Source organism: Macaca thibetana, chromosome 2 (genome assembly GCF_024542745.1).
Source record: "Macaca thibetana thibetana isolate TM-01 chromosome 2, ASM2454274v1, whole genome shotgun sequence".
NCBI lineage: Eukaryota > Metazoa > Chordata > Mammalia > Primates > Cercopithecidae > Macaca > Macaca thibetana.
The window spans coordinates 21,471,202-21,488,062 of NC_065579.1; the positions used below are offsets into that span (position 1 = coordinate 21,471,202).

Consider the following 16,861-nt stretch of genomic DNA (forward strand, 5'->3'; position numbering starts at 1 on the left):
AATGGGCCAGGCAGCCAGCCTGCCCTGATTCAAAATCTGAGCTCTGCTGATTTAGGCAGCATACTTAACCTTTTTGCGATTCAGTTTCTTTATTCAGTGAAGACAGTAATAGTACCTACTTCATAGGATTGTTGTGAAGATAAAATAAGTTAGTATTTGCAAAGTGTTTGGCAGCATACATATGGTTATGGTTATTATTAGTTGATACACACATACATATTTACTTCCACCTCCCATTTTTAACATAAGAATATATTTGTAAAGTTAAGTTTCCAATATCTGCATCAGCATTTCCTGAAACTCCCAATGCATTGTGCAAAATCATTAGGAAGTCAGCACCTGATTCCAGTCCAGATACTTAAATTGTCTGCAGATCCGCATACAGCCGTCCTCTTACAGTTAACCATCCTTCTTTCAGGTAATTTGTTGCAGTCATGTCCATGTCACCCCTCAAACGCAATACAATCTATTATTTTCCTCTTTATTGTCAGTGTAGATGCAATCTCAGACTTCAAGCTGCCTAAAGTATGCAAACTCACAATGACCTAGAGGTGGCACTTTGTAAAAATACTGTAGATTGAAAAACACACAACAGATCACACTTTCCCCTGATTGCAATTTTTTCATCTATTTTCATAGGTACAGCCTGGTTATTACTCTTTGTCAAAGAGAGCACATCATTTGAAAGTGTTTTGTATAAAGAATGAGGCTTTGATAAGAATAGGACCTGTCTCCTCAACTCTCCCTCCTCTTCAATGTGTGGTACTGGTAGCATCCCTGGAGAACTTGTTAGAAATGCCAAATCCCTGGCCCCATCCTAGATCCACTGCATCAAAACACATTTTAAGAAGTTCCCAGATAATTACTGTGCACATGAAAATTTGAGAAGCATTGGGCTATCTCTCTGCAGACACTTTATTTGCAAATTATGTTTCATTGAAAAGCTGACTTGGCTGAGTGCGGTGACTCACGCCTGTAATCCTAGCACTCTGGGAGGCCAAGGCAGGGGGATCACAAGGTCAGGAGATTGAGACCTTCCTGGCTAACACGGTGAAACCCCGTCTCTACTAAAAAATACAAAAAATTAGCCGGGCATGGTGGCGGGTGCCTATAGTCCCAGCTACTCAGAAGGAGGAGGCAGGAGAATGGCATGAACCAGGGGGGCGGAGCTTGCAGTGAACTGACATCATGCCACTGCACTCCAGCCTGGGCAACAGAGCGAGACTCCATCTCAAAAAATAAAAATAAAAAAAACAAAAAGCTGACTAAAAGAATGACACTCTGCTAGGTGTTCAGTAGCTTGGGTAAAGTCAAGATTATCCAAATTTGATAGTCGGTACTATGATATAATGCAGCAATTATTCTGTCACTAAAGGCATCCAGTCTCTCACTGATTTTCTCTTATATCTCCTGGTATTTACTTATCAAAGTTTGAAAAGGCAGATTCGGCCTCACCTGCAACAACTCAGAAAAATAAGAGTGAGTCATCTCATTTCGCATTTAGAAGAACAGGCTATGCCTGTCGATTCATAGTTGGGTGAGCCCAAAAACGAATGAAAAGCCAAGCCAGACAATCATCCCTCTGTCAAATGCAGCTCAGAGGGCAGCCTCGAAGGTAATGAGCGCCTTGGCTGGAATTAAGAAGTTTCAAGGGACTTCAACAAGAAAAAAAAAAGGAGGAAAAGGAAAATAACTTAATGAATCACTAATTCTGGAGCGACTCAAAGCATGACAGCAGGCATGAATCTTTTTAAATGACTAATACCATCAACTCAGAGAAGTGACTTAGCAAATAAGAAAGTTAGAATGTGATCACTTAGGATAAATTTTACCCTCAGAGAGAGACATGGGAGTTGTAAGAGTTCCATGTTGCATCCCAGGAGACTTAGTCACTACTGTTGTGTCAGACTACTGGACACTTTTGTCATTGACCCGAAGTAAATTTTGAAATTGAATATAATTCAATAAGTATGGTTCAATCGATCAGGTATGCACTACATACCTGGAATGCTAAGAATTTCAAACATGGAGGTGATTCAAGCTTTTCTCTCACAGAGTTTATAGGCATTAAAGGTGAGAGTTGAGAGTGAGCATCTATTTCAGTTCTTTGATAAAATTTGCTATTTTTATTTCATTCAGGATGGGAGGGAAAAGCTGGGAGTGCGTGGTTTGGAAAGCATTCTCTAAGCAATAAGCTCTTAAGCAGAAGGCCCTGATTATATTAAAAACAAATATTTTATATCCCTCTGATATTTAATGATATTTAAACACTGTATCATGTGCTACTGGGTTGTATACTCTGGATCCTATAAAAAAGGCGAGGCAAGTGTTTTTCCTCCTAAATAATAGAAAAAGTTTTTGCATCTCAGAGAGCCAAGTTGTGCTTGCATAGCTACAAAGTGGCAGAAAAAAGAATCTGAGCTTAGATTCTATTCCAAAATCTAGGTCTTTGTCTATTGTCCCATGTTAAATCTTAACTTGCTTTACAAAGCATACCCACACATCTTATTTCATTCTAATTTTGATTTTAAATTACCCTGTGGAGTAGAAAGCAATAGGAGCCATTGATTCTGATTTTCAGATGAGTAACTTGTCAAGTGACTCTAGCAATGGTTGTCAGGATTCAAATCCCAGTCTGTGGATTTCTAGTCTTAAGTGCTTTCCTCTGCTTCCCTAATACAGGTGCTCTCTAAAATTCATTTCTTCTTGGATACCTGGCTTGACAATATTCCACTGCCTCTCTTGCAATTAGGTGTAGCCATGTAACAGAATTCTGGTCAGTGGAATGGAAGTGCAAGAAATTCATGTCTTTTCTGAAACTTGGTCCATAAAATCGTCCTATGCATGCTCTTCTTAGTTGCCTTCTGGCTAACAGTAACAGAGATAACAGTTACTCTGTATCTGTATAGCCATGTATACACAATAATAGAGCTAGAGTCAACTTATCTCCCTGAATGACTACATGGAGTAAACTTACCTTCCCGTCCCACTTTACCACCAACCTCAAACTGCCCTGGACAATCATGTAATCAAGAAATGAACTTTTGTTGTGGTGAATCATTACATATTTGGATCAATTTGCTATAGTGATTAGACGATCTTAGCTGCAGTTCACAACCATCTTGCATGTCAGCTCATTTGGGACAGCAGCAGTGGCAGTGGCAGTGGCAGCAGCAGCAGCACCGATATACCTCTTGTTCTGCCTTACAGAGACTATCAAATCCATCCTTGCAGTGATTCTTCAGGGCTTTCATAAATCATTGAGCTAAAATAAGCTGAACAACCAGGCATAGTCAGTTGGAGGCAGAATAGAGAAGTAGATAAGGTCAAGCTTTGCAGTCAAATGAACCTTAGTCTGAGGTCCAGCACTATCATTTATTAGTATGAACATTTTGACTAGTCCTTTAGTCTCTGAGTCGTGGTTTCCTTGTCTGTAAAAAGGTGATAATAAATAGCAATAAGGTCATGGATAATTTTAAACCATATCACAATGTGTGTGATATGCTTGGCACAGACCTTGGCCCAGTCCCTGGCATATGACAGAAACTTAGTAACCAGTAGATATTATTAATATAATGCACTACTGAGCATTTCTGTCACCATGACACAGCTAGAATTGCAGCTGAAGGTAATAGGGTGGTTAATAATGATGAATGGGAGATATGAGCTCTGCTTCACTTAGTATTATAAAAAGGGCACATCTATGAAAGATAACTAAAAAGATAAAGGTAAGTACTGTTAATGAAAACAGGATAGATGAGTTAGTGAAAAGGAAAAAAAGAATATTTGTCTTCAGTACTACCAGGTTTTACTAATAATCCTAGGCCAATTTATCAAGTAAGATCTACTTATCATCAGTCATTTGACTAGATGCCTTAGTCATGTCCATTGTAAGAAGGCTCGAATTTGGCTTTTACGAATAGTCTACATGAACAAACAGCAAGTAACTCAAGATAGAGACATTATGGTGCCTCTCACAGGCTTTAACGGAGCCTCAGAGGGTAAGAGAGAAATGTATTTCCTTTTTAGTTGGTCATTGACTTTAACGATAGGGTCATAATGTTTGGTCTATGACTGCAGGCTTATTTCTTTCTTGTAATACCTACTAATTTCTTTACTAGATAAAGAAATTCTTCACTGTTTAATTCACTGCAGCAAATGGGAGTATCTAAGAAGAAACCATTTTTATTTTTATGGTATTGATTTTTAAAGTTAAACTTCAACTTATGAAAAGCGATATTAGTTTTCCATTGAGGGAGTAATATAAATGTTCATGGATCGATAGATGATAGCTAAATAGATAGATTGATCAATAAATGAAGAGGTAGATATCCTTTATAGATATATTTTAAGTAAAACTAAGTAATTTTAAAAATATATTAGACAATTATATTCAAAAATTATGAATATGCTAAGGCAATGACTCAAGTTAGGAAATGCCACTTTAAAGCAACAACAGCCCACTAATATGACACAGGTTTATAATTTTTGCTTTTTTCCAGGCACTTTTTACTCACTGGCACTATGTTCATTAACAAACCAACAAACAAAACCTTCTTTCTCCAACGATTATTTTTGCCTATGAAATGGCAAATAAGATTGAATCAGCCTGGTATCCAAGCACTTCTACAGAATATTCTGATGTTCTGATATTCTCCCCTGCTGTTCCTTTATGTCTCCAGGCTATAGCCAAAAAGAACTTTGCACTGTCCCACTACATGCTTTCTCATCTCTATTTTTGCTTATGCTGTTCTCTCTGCCTATAACATCCTCCTTATTCCCCACCAACGAAGTCTTTCTGATTTCTCTTTTCTCTGAAGTACTCCTAGAGCATACAGGTAATCCTCATTTGCATTTATCATACCATGCCTTGTTTTATGGCTGTATATCAGAACCACCTGGGAAAAGTTTAAAGCTACTGGTGCCTTAGTTCCAGCCTTAGAAATTCTGGTTTAATTTATATATAGTGCAATCTGGACCTAGGATGTTTTCCAGAGCTCTCTAAGAGATTCTAGCATGCAGCAAAACTTGAGAAGAAATGTTGCACACACTCACAATCTTCTCAAAGCCCCACTATCGGACAGCCGGCTTCTTATGTCTGCTTGCCTTAGTATAGATGGAATAGCAAGAAATACTTGAACAGCATTCAAGAAATACTTAAACAGCCACTTCAGCATTTTTTAAGTCCATCCTGGTCTTGTTCCAGGACACCCAACTCTCTGACAGATTTTAAATCATGATTCTATTCCATTATTTTGCAGGTTATTAGAAACAGATCACCAGGAACAGGAAAACATCACAGCAATTCAGCCAGGCTTTGGACTGTTTCCCCATCTAGGAAATGTATCACACAGGCTATTTTAGGCTGTTAATTAGACATGGAAAAAAATAGCCATCTGGTGCCACCAGGTATGGGCATGATAAACTTTTTCTCCAGTATCCATATAGTATAATTCACTTCTTAATAAACTAAATGTCACTTATTAGGTGAACTATTGTTTTCAATACAGTATCTTTCCATGTGGTCATGCTATCTACTTCAGGACACACATATGGGTACAGTCTGCTCTCAAAAACAAACAGTTCACAGTGAGTTTACATGGGTGACATGATAATTCATAGTGAAAATCTGACACCTGGTCCTGAGCCGTACTCAGAGAAATGACTTAGGCCTAAAACCTCCAGCATGATCAAGAGTTCTCAAAAATCTCAGCTAGACTTCAGGTTATCTTACTGTTGTTTAAAGGACACTGTCAGCTTATTTTTTTTTCTGTGAGTTCTTCCTTTTGACAGTTTACATGTTTTGTTTTATACTTCATCTCTCTCAGCCTCCCAGAGGCTTAAGTCAGTGAGAAATGACATGTCAGCTTCTCCTAAACCATTATTAATGACAGATCAATTTCTGCAACATCTGAACTCACATGTATATCCAAGCTCATCTTTGAGAATATTTCAAATCAGCTTTTTGAAGTCTTTGTTCCTGTCTGTAAAAAAAAATGACAGAAATTCTAGATTTCATGGAGGAACTGTTCAGGTACAGGTTCTGACTAACACAAACCAGCTGAACTGAGTATCAAGGAGATGCAAGTCATTCTCCTTTCATTAATTCCTACTAATATTTTCTTCTTTCATTTTCCTCTTTCCCCGCTTATGTCTATTGAATTTTTTCATCCAGTCTTTTAGTCATTTTTGTTTCGTCATCTTTAGCACCTTACCTGATATCTCATTCATTTTTTTTTAATCCCACAAGCTAGGCCTAAGGTTTTGAGGCCACTTCTCCTTCAGTATGAATCTGCTAGGGGACACTGTCATCCCCATCCCCTTCTTGTTGACCCAGCAATGCCTGGAACTGGTGGAAATGACAATTATCTCCAGAAATAGATTTCAGCACATAGGAGATATGAGATTATGCCATAATAAAAATATGTATGGATATGGACAAGAACTAGAAAGGGAAGAATGCAGAATGAAACAAAAATATTTTTTAGCATAATAAAATCTGGGGAGATGCTTTGTTTACTTTCATTAGTGCTGTTATAACTGTTAGAATTTTACACTTTTAAATAAAAAATAATGTACTTTTTAAAAAGTTGATTTGAAATCTCTAAAACATCTGTGATTTTTCAAAAAAGAAAAAAAGGGGTTTTGGAAGTGAGTAATCCAAGGAATGAGATAGAAAATAATGTGCGCCTTTGCAGAGACATACTTAGTACACGGACGTAGGAAGCTGTCTCACTGTCTTTATGTACCATTGATTACAGGCTAAAGGATTCCTACACATTTCCCCCCACTGGACCCTCCTTTCTTCTTGCAGGATTTGAGCTCACCCTCTGTTCTACTACCCCTCTGCAGGCTTGCGTTTAGTTCCCAGCTCTCCTGTGAGATTCCTTTGGCTTCTTTCTTCCGCCCCACTTCACAGCTGTGCGGTGACATCTAACACTTCCCGGCAGCATATGCTGGCAGGAACAGGTGCCAAGGCAGCAGAGACTGTGAGAACGGGAAAGGATCCCATAAAGGGTTGGGCTCTGCTTAGCAGGCCCCAGCTGTCCTTCCCTCCCAGTCTCAGGGACAGAGCAGTCCCAGTTGATCATGCAGGTGTTATTCCACATATATACAGTGTTCTGTAGGGTTTGCAGAAAGCCAAACATTACCTCAGCTGGTTGAAAACACTCTGACTTTTCTCCCATTTCATGGGAAGTGCTGTGGATTCACCCACTTTGTACTTGCACTCCCGACATTGCCCAGTAAAATTGTAGTAGGGGCAGCAAAGCATCAAGAGAATGTGACACTTAAGAGCTGCTTCTGCAGTTAGACCTGGGTTCAAATCCAATTTTTGATAGCTCCAGGATCCTGGGCAAGTTCTAATGAGATATGATGTCATTTCTCATCTGTAAAGTGGTTATTCTTGAGAATTCATTGAGATAATATGTACTAAAGGGTCTAACGCTAGTAAACTCTCAATATATGTCCATTTTTATTATAAGGTAACCTCCTGAATTAGGCTTACAGGCTGAACTGACAGGTAGGAAAGTTGAGTCAATTTCCATCTACTTCAAGAAGACCATATTCATAAGGCTAGGAAAAAGCCAAAAGGGTATTTCTGTAACCCATTGAAAGTTCAGCTTCTTTTTACTTCAATGAGCCCCAGAGAGAAGAGATGAATTGTCTCTTCAGAATACGTTACTACACTTCTCTCATTCATTCATTCATTCATTCATTCAACAGATATTTATTGAGTATTGACTTTATGTCTCACCGGTGTCTAGAATACAGCACTGATAAAGTAAATTTTCTGACCACATGAAACTTAGAGAGTAACAGAGGAGACAAATACTAAACAAGTAAATATACACACAGATACACACAGGTACACACCACACGTGCTCATTTATAATAGTTCAGGTGGTGACAAGCATGGGAAGAAAAACAAACTGAGGTAAAAATGACGGAGAAAAAGGCAGAGAATAAAAGGGAGTGATTACATATTTCATACAGTTGGTCACAGAAACCCTCTCTGATGAGGTAATGTTTGGATATAACCTTCTCTGATGACCTCCCAGAAAACTCTTCTTCAGTAAAACAAAAGCACATTGGATACACAGGGATTCCTAGTACTTACAAGTCTCAGAGTAACTCATTTTTAATTACACCCATTCTCTATATGACCAAATGATTTTCAATGATAATCATGAAATGGAACAAATATATTTTACGTATAAAAAAATGTGCACTCACCAAACATCCTGTGTCAGTGGGCATAACTGGGGCTTCTCTGAATTAGTTTTCTTATAGGATACAGTGTTTACTAACTAATAATAGCAGAAATAATAATAATGAGCTACTTGGAGCTAACATACATTATTAAAATTTAATAGTAAATACTACAACAAAATATTTTGGACAAGAAAGGATATTTTATCACTAACATTATTTGGAAATGCTAGTGTTTGGTGAAAATAAAAATCAAAACACCTCCGAGTTGGTTTTACAATATTTTCAAATTCTCTCTGTACTTGCTTATTGCCTGTATCCAGGGTGTGCTGTTCCCACTGGCCTGACCTCAGTCTGCCACTGGTGGGGGAGCTGCGTGACTCCTCTCTCCTCACTTCCAGATCTAGCATGATCTTTTCTTCCAAATGTGTTTACACACTCTCCCTCTTGGACCTTTCAAACTCTGAATCCAGCAACCCATATATATCCTGGAAGTAAAAAAAAAAAAAAAAAAAACCTGACACAATCGCTGAGGCTCAACAGAAAAACTTATTTAATACTCACAGAAATGGGAGCCATACAACCTTCATGTTTTTTAGAAAGAACATAACTTTACTTTTGAGAGCAGGTAACAGATATTTACTGAGTATCCACAATGTGTAAGATGACAAGGTAGGCAGTAAGTGGAGACACACAAAGCTATGAGACATGGTCTCAGACTTTAAGTGTTTTATAATCAAATTTGAGAGAAAAAACATAGAAATATAGGCAGAAGACATGGAACAAATAAATTAAAGAAATAGAAGTTTATTTTAAAAGAGGAATTATTTTCATCACAGGTGGTCAATGAAAACTTCTGTATTTGCATTTGTACTGGGTCTTAAGAAGATGAAATTGCACTGGAAAAGTAGAGGGAAAGAGGGAGCCAGTTCCAAGTGGGGGCTCCATCAGGGAGGTACAAAAGGCAGAGTGTGTTAAGAAGTAAAGAAACATTTTGGATGATGTTCAACATGAGTGCAGAATAGCACCATGCAACATCTCAGGAGAAGGAGAACAGGCCCATAGGGTGGCCTTAGATGCCAGACTAAAGCATTTGGCATTATAGATAGTTTAAGGTCACCAAATGCCTTAAACAAGGAAGTAACCAAATTAAAGTGGTATTTTAACATGATGAATCTGTCAGTGATGTGAAGTATGAGGTAGAGGGAGAAGGAGAAGGAGGAATGAATTTGGACACAGGCACGAAGTGTTAAGGTCTGAGTTGAGACACTGTACCTTCAAATGTGATGAAAATGCAGGACATTAGGCAACACCATGAAATTAAAACTCAGAGTTTGATTTTATTTTTAATTTGAGGGTATGAAAAGAGGGATCTGGGGAAAAATAATCACACAGTTGGGATCTAGGAATGTTCTCTTCACTTCCTTGATAAAGTATTTCATGTTAAATATTCTCAACTAAATATTCCCAAAGAAACAAAATAGAGGAGAAATCAGAGAGGCAAATAATTCTTTTTTAATCTTAGAACCCCAATGGTAGTTCCTCCACGAAGACCAGTAGAGGCTTCCCATCCTTGAAAACAAGCAAACAAGTGGATTACCTGTGTGATGTTTTGTGTGAACAGCAAAATCCTTTTCAGTGTTTTGCTGTCTTGGGACAGCCTGGTCCTAAGTCAAATGATGAAACCCTTGGAACCCTTTAGGCATCAGATCTATACTCAATTTCTAATTCTTTTCTCAAGAACATAAGTAGCCTGTATTATAAACACTTTTTGAAAGGTTGTGTTTTAATCCTCTAAATGAGCTGTATTTCAGGGCTGCACTTAATATGTGATTTATTCTGTGCTACTTAATCCACCTCTTTCTTCAAACAAAGCTCCCTAAAAGAAACTTTCAGCTTTCAAGTGGAGAAAAATGCCCCATTCTTATTTTTGAGTTGCCTCGAGGGAGGAATGGAAGCTTGGAGGGTTTAAGAGAGCCAGTATATTCATTGTCTTTATTACAGATCATTTGCTGATGTTAAGGCAGAGTCCATATTACAAGTTCGGTGTTGCAACTGCCCATTCTTCAAAGCACTCAAATTAAAAATTAAAATGCTACAGCTTAAACATTACCAATCAAGCATCAAAATCTTTGTGTGCTATACACATTTTTCCCAGTAGACATGGGCATTTGTGTGAGGGGTCCTCTTAGGAATCAAACAAAGAGAGCCCATATGGAAGGAGATGTGGGCAGGATTCTGGTTCTCTAGGGAAGGGATAGGAGAAACACAGACTGGATTCAAAATCCTTTTATTGATATTTTAAGAAAAATGGAGAGTATTCATTTTGAAAGCCCCAAGTAAAATGATTTCTACTAGGTTCAGGATTTTGTTTCATTTTCTTGAAAACTGGAGATTTTAATTTTTACTGAAACAAACAAACAAAAAAGCTCTTTTCATTTCGTGTAAAAATGGAATGTGGGTACAAAAAAGCACAGCACTATTCTGCACTGTATCTACAAGGCGACAGGGAAGGAGGGGTTTCTACCTTCTGAAATCAGTGCCAATCGCTGTCTGATTTAGTCTTTATTAGGACGATTTCCACACTTCTACAAAAAAAGGCATCTTTCTAAACATCAGGAATAACTGATTGAGATTTCTGAAATCCCCTTTCTTTCCCTCCACAATTTAAATCAAGCTCTTTCAAAGCCAACATAATACATCTTGGTTGAAGCCTGAAAAGGTTATAAATAGTAAAGGTTGAAAATTTTCCACAAAGGTAAGTAGATGAAAAAATAAATAAATAAATAACCCAAACTTCTTATACCATACATGGGCAAGATGTACTCCTTCCTCATCAGTCCAATCCTTCATCAAGGCACCGTTGTAGTCAAGGAACACAATGAACAAAAATGGGCCATGGTACCCCTGTGCTTGCTCCAAGCTGAACTCTCCTCTGCAGAGATTTCTGCCTCCTCATCCCCAAAACACAGGCATATGACATTTTCTTTAAGCAAAGCTTGGTGCGGGGAAGCTATATGTAGCTTAAATTCTTAATAGCTTCCCTCTGAAGCTGGATATTGTGTGAACATGGCATGCTCTGTGTACTCCATGGGATTGAAGTTTACACCTGTAAATTCTTTGCCTAGTGGCAATTTCCAAGCTAGGAGATTTTTTTCTCTTGCTTCAAATTCCTCCAAGTTTCATTTGAAACTCCTGCCAATGAGCCATATCAGGCGTTAAATCATGTGTCAGAAATGCTGTATCTTTAGAGTGATGCATAACGCTGTAAGAATATGAAGAGGATAATTTGGGCTGGGGCAATGGAAGGGTTTCTTCATGGACAGGTAGGGAAGGCTTAATCATACATTTTATTCACATAATGTTTTATAATTTCTAAGGCACTCCCAGCAGCCTTGTGTTATCTGATTTTCAGAACAGCCCTTCAAGGCTGTTCCATTTCTTTTAGAGTTCCAAGTAACTTCCATCCAACAAATATTTGTTGAGCAACTAGTATGTGCCAGGTGGTGGCATACAGGGTTGAAAGCACAAAAGCCATGGTCTCTGCTCCCAGGAGCTCTGGGTTGAGAGAGTCTGACAATATTCACAAAACACAAATGAGTCATCAAAACAGTTAAGATAGTGAGAGACGCCATGAAGAAAAACCTTAGGGTAACATGTGTTGGAGGGTGACCAAGGGAGGAAAGGCTACTCTTAGGGGTGACATTTGAGCTGAGAACTGAAAAAAGTGAGTAGCATGCCATGGGGTGATTGGAGGCAGGAAGGCATCAAGCAGAAGGAAGTGTAAGTTCAGCAGCTTGGAAACAGGAAGATTCTTGGTATGTTCTACAAACAGAAAGAAGGCCAGTATGGCTGTAGCTGAGGGAGCGGATGGAAAGAGATGAGTTGGAAAGGTGAGAAGGAGCTACCCACTTTAGTAAAAAGAATCAAGATGGAGAAAGAAGATGTGGGGCTCATATTTGCTGAGTACTTACTATGGGCCAGGCCTTGAGCCAAATTCACAGCCATAAGTGGTGGGACTGGAACTCAAATTAGGTTCCCTGAGTCCAAATCCTGTATATCTGACACTACACCACACTGCCTCACTCACACCCTACCGTCTGGAGGCTAGCTTTGGTTCACCCAGGTGGAAACAGGGGAAATAGAGAAAACATTTATATTTTGAATCCTCCATAGGATCCTCTTCACCTGCTGGCCTATCTCTTGAGTGATTTTTGCATGAGGGGCATATTTTTTGGCCTGCATGTTAAAATCAGGTTTTTTTTGTTGTTTTTGTTTTTTTTTGGTTTTTTTGTTTGTTTGTTTGTTTTTAGCCTCCTATCCTTAGTGGCCTCTGGGCTGAAGAATCAGCTCACTGGTTCTACACTCTGGGGTAAATTCAAGCACTGCAGATAGAATGTAATTATCAGAGGAAACTGAAAAGGTGACTGCAAAAGAAAGATAAAACATACTTAATGCCTCCAGGAAATGAATCCAAATGGATCTTGATCGGTGTTGCAAGGAGAATGCAATATAAGTTCTTTACCCTCACTCTCCTTCAAGCAAGTTTGAATACTCTCTCACTGCTTTTACATGAACTCAAATTGCTTTAGAAACCTGTCATATTGAATTAGTAAAAGCAGATAATAATTCAGAGGGGTGCCAATGTGGCATTATTGAAAGTCGCTGGTTGGAAGGCTTCCTGCTGCATTATTCAGGGATTATAACTCACTTTCATCACCATGTATCAGAATGAACAAATGAGGAGATTTCTGTGGTTTTTTTTGGATTAAGTTTCTTTAAAAGTTTATCATAAAGATGAGGTAGCCTACATTGTGAATAAGTGTATAGAGAACATCTGCATTCGTCAACAAGAGAACAAGGAAACAAGCGCACACCCTCGGGTTGGCCACATTGTATGGTCACTTGGAAGGGACCATAGTCAGAAACAGATCTTGGGATAGTCCAGCAGAATGGTCAGGTTTCAGAAGGCCTTTGACCTTGATATTAGGGCAAACTCAAAGGCTGGGGGAATTAGGAATAAATAGCAGAGACATGGAAAATAAAATACTCTTCCTTCTAATCTTAACGGTTGGCCATCTCCTCAGAGAACCCATCCTCAATCACTTTCTGATATGATACCCTCATAATTGTTTTTCCATTACAAGATTGCAATTTTTGAAATACCTCCATTCCTTTAATTGCTTGTTTGGCTATTTTCTATCCCTCACACTCCAGAAAGTAATGTGTTTGAGGAGTAGGATCTTAATTTTCTTACCTCCAGACCCTGGAAGCAATGCCTGAAGCATAGTAGGCATTCAAAAATATTTATTGAATGAAAATTATGCACACACACACATATATATACATATATAATAGCAGAGGCCATTCTGTGTGTAATAGTATTGTTAGATCAGCTGTTACAGTAAAGTCTATGCAAGCTAGAATCCAGGCAGTCACTATGAACCATCTTTGCTGAGTTCGTCTGAGCAAGTCAATTTACTTATTTAAATGATTTCTTTGCTTACCAGAGACCATCTTTATGTCTCATAGTTACTTTGTGGAGGGACTCTTGTCTGTGGAATAGTTGGGAAGCAACTACAGGTCTCTGCACAATGTAAACATCCTCTTTAGTAGGCTCAAAAATTTTATCCAAGTTCTCAACACCTGCTACTTAATCCACACGACAAACATCTTAGATTTATCTCTGAGATTTCTTTAACTCAAAAAGTCTAATTTTTTTTTCTGCAACTATTAATTTGGAAAATTTAAGTCTAAGTCTACTGAACAGTTGCAAGAATTGCAAATAAACACTCTGGGTTGACCAATTGTTAATGTTCTGTCATGTTTGCTTTCCCTCTCCATGTATAGATATATGTATGGATGGATGTCTGTGTCTTTGTCTGTATCTATGCATGTGCGTATGTCTGTATGTGTATGTGTCTGCAGGTCTATGTTTTGATATGCATGTGTATATGTGTATATTATCTATGTATATATGGGCATTATATGTGTGAGTATATGTTTATGTGTGTGTATTTTGGCTGAACCATTTGAGAGTTAGTTGTAGATATTGATGTACTTATCCTTAAATACTTCAATATGAATGTCTTAAGACCAAGAATATGGTCCTATTCTGCAATTGTCACACTTAGGAGGTCCAAAATTGATACCTAGGTCAAAATTGATATCTAATGAGCAGTGGGTTTTCAAATTTCCGTAAATGTCCCAAAATGCCCTTAATAACTTTTTATTTTTAATCCAGGGTTCCATTATGAATCACACATTATATTTCATTGTCATATCTCTTTATTTTACTTTAATTTAGAACTGTTCCCCAGCATGGTTTTTTTCCCCTGTCCTTGGTAACATTGACATTTTCGTAGATTCCAGGGTCAGTTGCTTTGCATAATTTTTCCTCATTTAAATGTGTCAGATTGTTCCCCCTAATTGTATCCAGGTTAAAGTCTAACATTCTAAGTACCAGATATGACCAATATGAAGTAGACGTGAAATAACTCAGATTCTCCAAGGAATTTTTAGGCTGAGTTATCAAATCAATGAATAAAAACACTTCTGACATAGGTACCAGGTATTACCTGGTAAGGCACTCTCCTCTGCTGAATTTGAGAACAAAAGCCTCATCAACACAATTAAGTTAGTACTTCCCACATATTAGTCACTCAAATACTACCTTCAAGATTTCTGCTATATCTAAGCTCTACCTGTGTTCATACTTATGTAATCTTCTTCTTGAAGTCAACTTACTTATTTAAATGATTCCTTATCCTAAGAAATACTGTCTGCATAGATGGCTTTGTTATGCTTGTTTTATTTTTCTAATACTTATCGAAGCATATGTAAATATCAAAAAACAATTCGTACACATCTAAACCACCTTTCACACCACAGTGGTGTACTTGGAAATGCTGAGCAGAGCATGGTCAAACTGCTCTGTGTGTGTATATGTGTGTGCATACTTGTGCATGAATGTGTGTCTATGCAGAATTACCTGGTAAGAAAAGGCTTCTCAAGAACTAAGAAGACAAGAAAATGCCAAGGTTGCCCGGCCAAACTGGGGACCATATCCAAACAAATGACAAGACCTGCAACTCCTGAGACATGCAGCTGCTATATATAGTCCCCTGACATCAGACTGACTGCGTCCTTATTCATTTCCAAATCATTCAACAGACAAGATTGAGAAGGGGCTCAGGAAAATGCTACTTAGCCAAACTCTGACAGTGACGGAATCCTTGTGTCCTCCAGAAGATCACTCTTTGTGGCCTGTAAAAAAGGCACATCGTATCACAGAATTCCTGACACTTCACATCTGCTGTATATCCCAGACAATGAGACGGAGGCCCAGAGACCCTTGTGAGTTGTCCAAGATCACACAGCTAGTGGGTGTGTGGGTGGCAAACTGGGAGCTGACTCTAAGTGCCCAGGTCAGCTCATTCCACCACTCCATGCTGAGTCCTGGGCTGAGTCCATTTATATTTAAAACCATCTATACAGGTATACCACACACATATAAACACAGACATATATATATACACACACACACACGTCTAGTGTATACAGTTTTATATATGTGTTTTCATACAACCACATATATATATATACACACACACACATACACATGTATACATACACACACACACACATATATGTGTGTATACAAAACCATGTCACCATTCTGGATTCCTGAGTCCCTCCCAAGTGCTCTTACAACCATGTGTCCAACCCCAAGGAGAAGGGCATTTTACAAACTTCATCCCTTGTCTTTGTCACTCACCAACCAATTATTTTTCCCTGTGTCACTGCATATGCGAACATCGCAGACTAAACCAGCCCACACTTGAATGCTTCTGGAAATTCTTCCTCCTTTTTTTTTTTTGAGACGGAGTCTCGCTCTGTCGCCAGGCTTGCGTGCAGTGGTGTGATCTCGGCTCACTGCAAACTCCACCTCCTGGGTTCAAGTGATTCTCCTGCCTCAGCCTCCCGAAGAGCTGGGATTACAGGAACAGAACTACACCTGTATAGATGGTTTTATATATAAATGGCTATGTCAGCCCAGGACTCAACATGGAGTGGTGGAATGAGCTGGCCTGGGCATTTAGAGTCAGCTCCCAGTTTGCCACCCACTAGATGTGTGATCTTGGACAACTCACAAGGGTCTCTGGGCCTCTGTCTCATTGTCTGGGATATACAGCAGGTGTGAAGTGTCAGGAATTCTGACTAATTTTTGTATTTTTAGTAGAGACAGGCTTTCACCATGTTACCCAGGATGGCCTCAATATCCTGATCTTGCGATCTGCCTACCTCGGCCTCCCAAAGTGCTGGGATTACAGGCATGAGCCACTGTGCCCAGCCAACTCTGCCCATCTTAATTCCTGCTGGTGTGTAGTGATATTCTTAAAATCCAGTCATTGACCTAGGGCTGGACCTCCTGCTTCCTTTTCACTGGGTCAAAGCCTGTAGAGAAACTGACTTGTGTGGGGCCGAGGTGGCTGAGTAACGCCCTATACCTGTACCAGCAGCCTGCTGACATCCAGCTATTCATTTCGCCAAATCATTCTCAGAGACTCTGCCCTCTTCTCCATCCCCACATCCTATGAGTTGTTAAGTTCTATGGCTTATGTCTCCTTAGCCTCTCTCCCATTCATCC

The 16,861-nt window shown here is 38.9% G+C and overlaps 1 protein-coding gene across 6 annotated transcripts in view; it reads right to left on the bottom strand.

The window, feature by feature from the left end:
* Positions 1-16,861, bottom strand: part of LRRC3B (leucine rich repeat containing 3B) — a 206,257-nt gene that overhangs the window by 58,237 nt on the left and 131,159 nt on the right. Inside the window, exon 2 of one of the 6 annotated variants that reach the window (XM_050779508.1) lies at positions 5,922-8,699. The exons of the other annotated variants lie outside the window; for them this stretch is intronic. The gene's annotated coding sequence lies outside the window, so the exon portion shown is untranslated. The remainder of the gene's footprint in view (positions 1-5,921; positions 8,700-16,861) is intronic. 6 annotated transcript variants of the gene reach the window in all.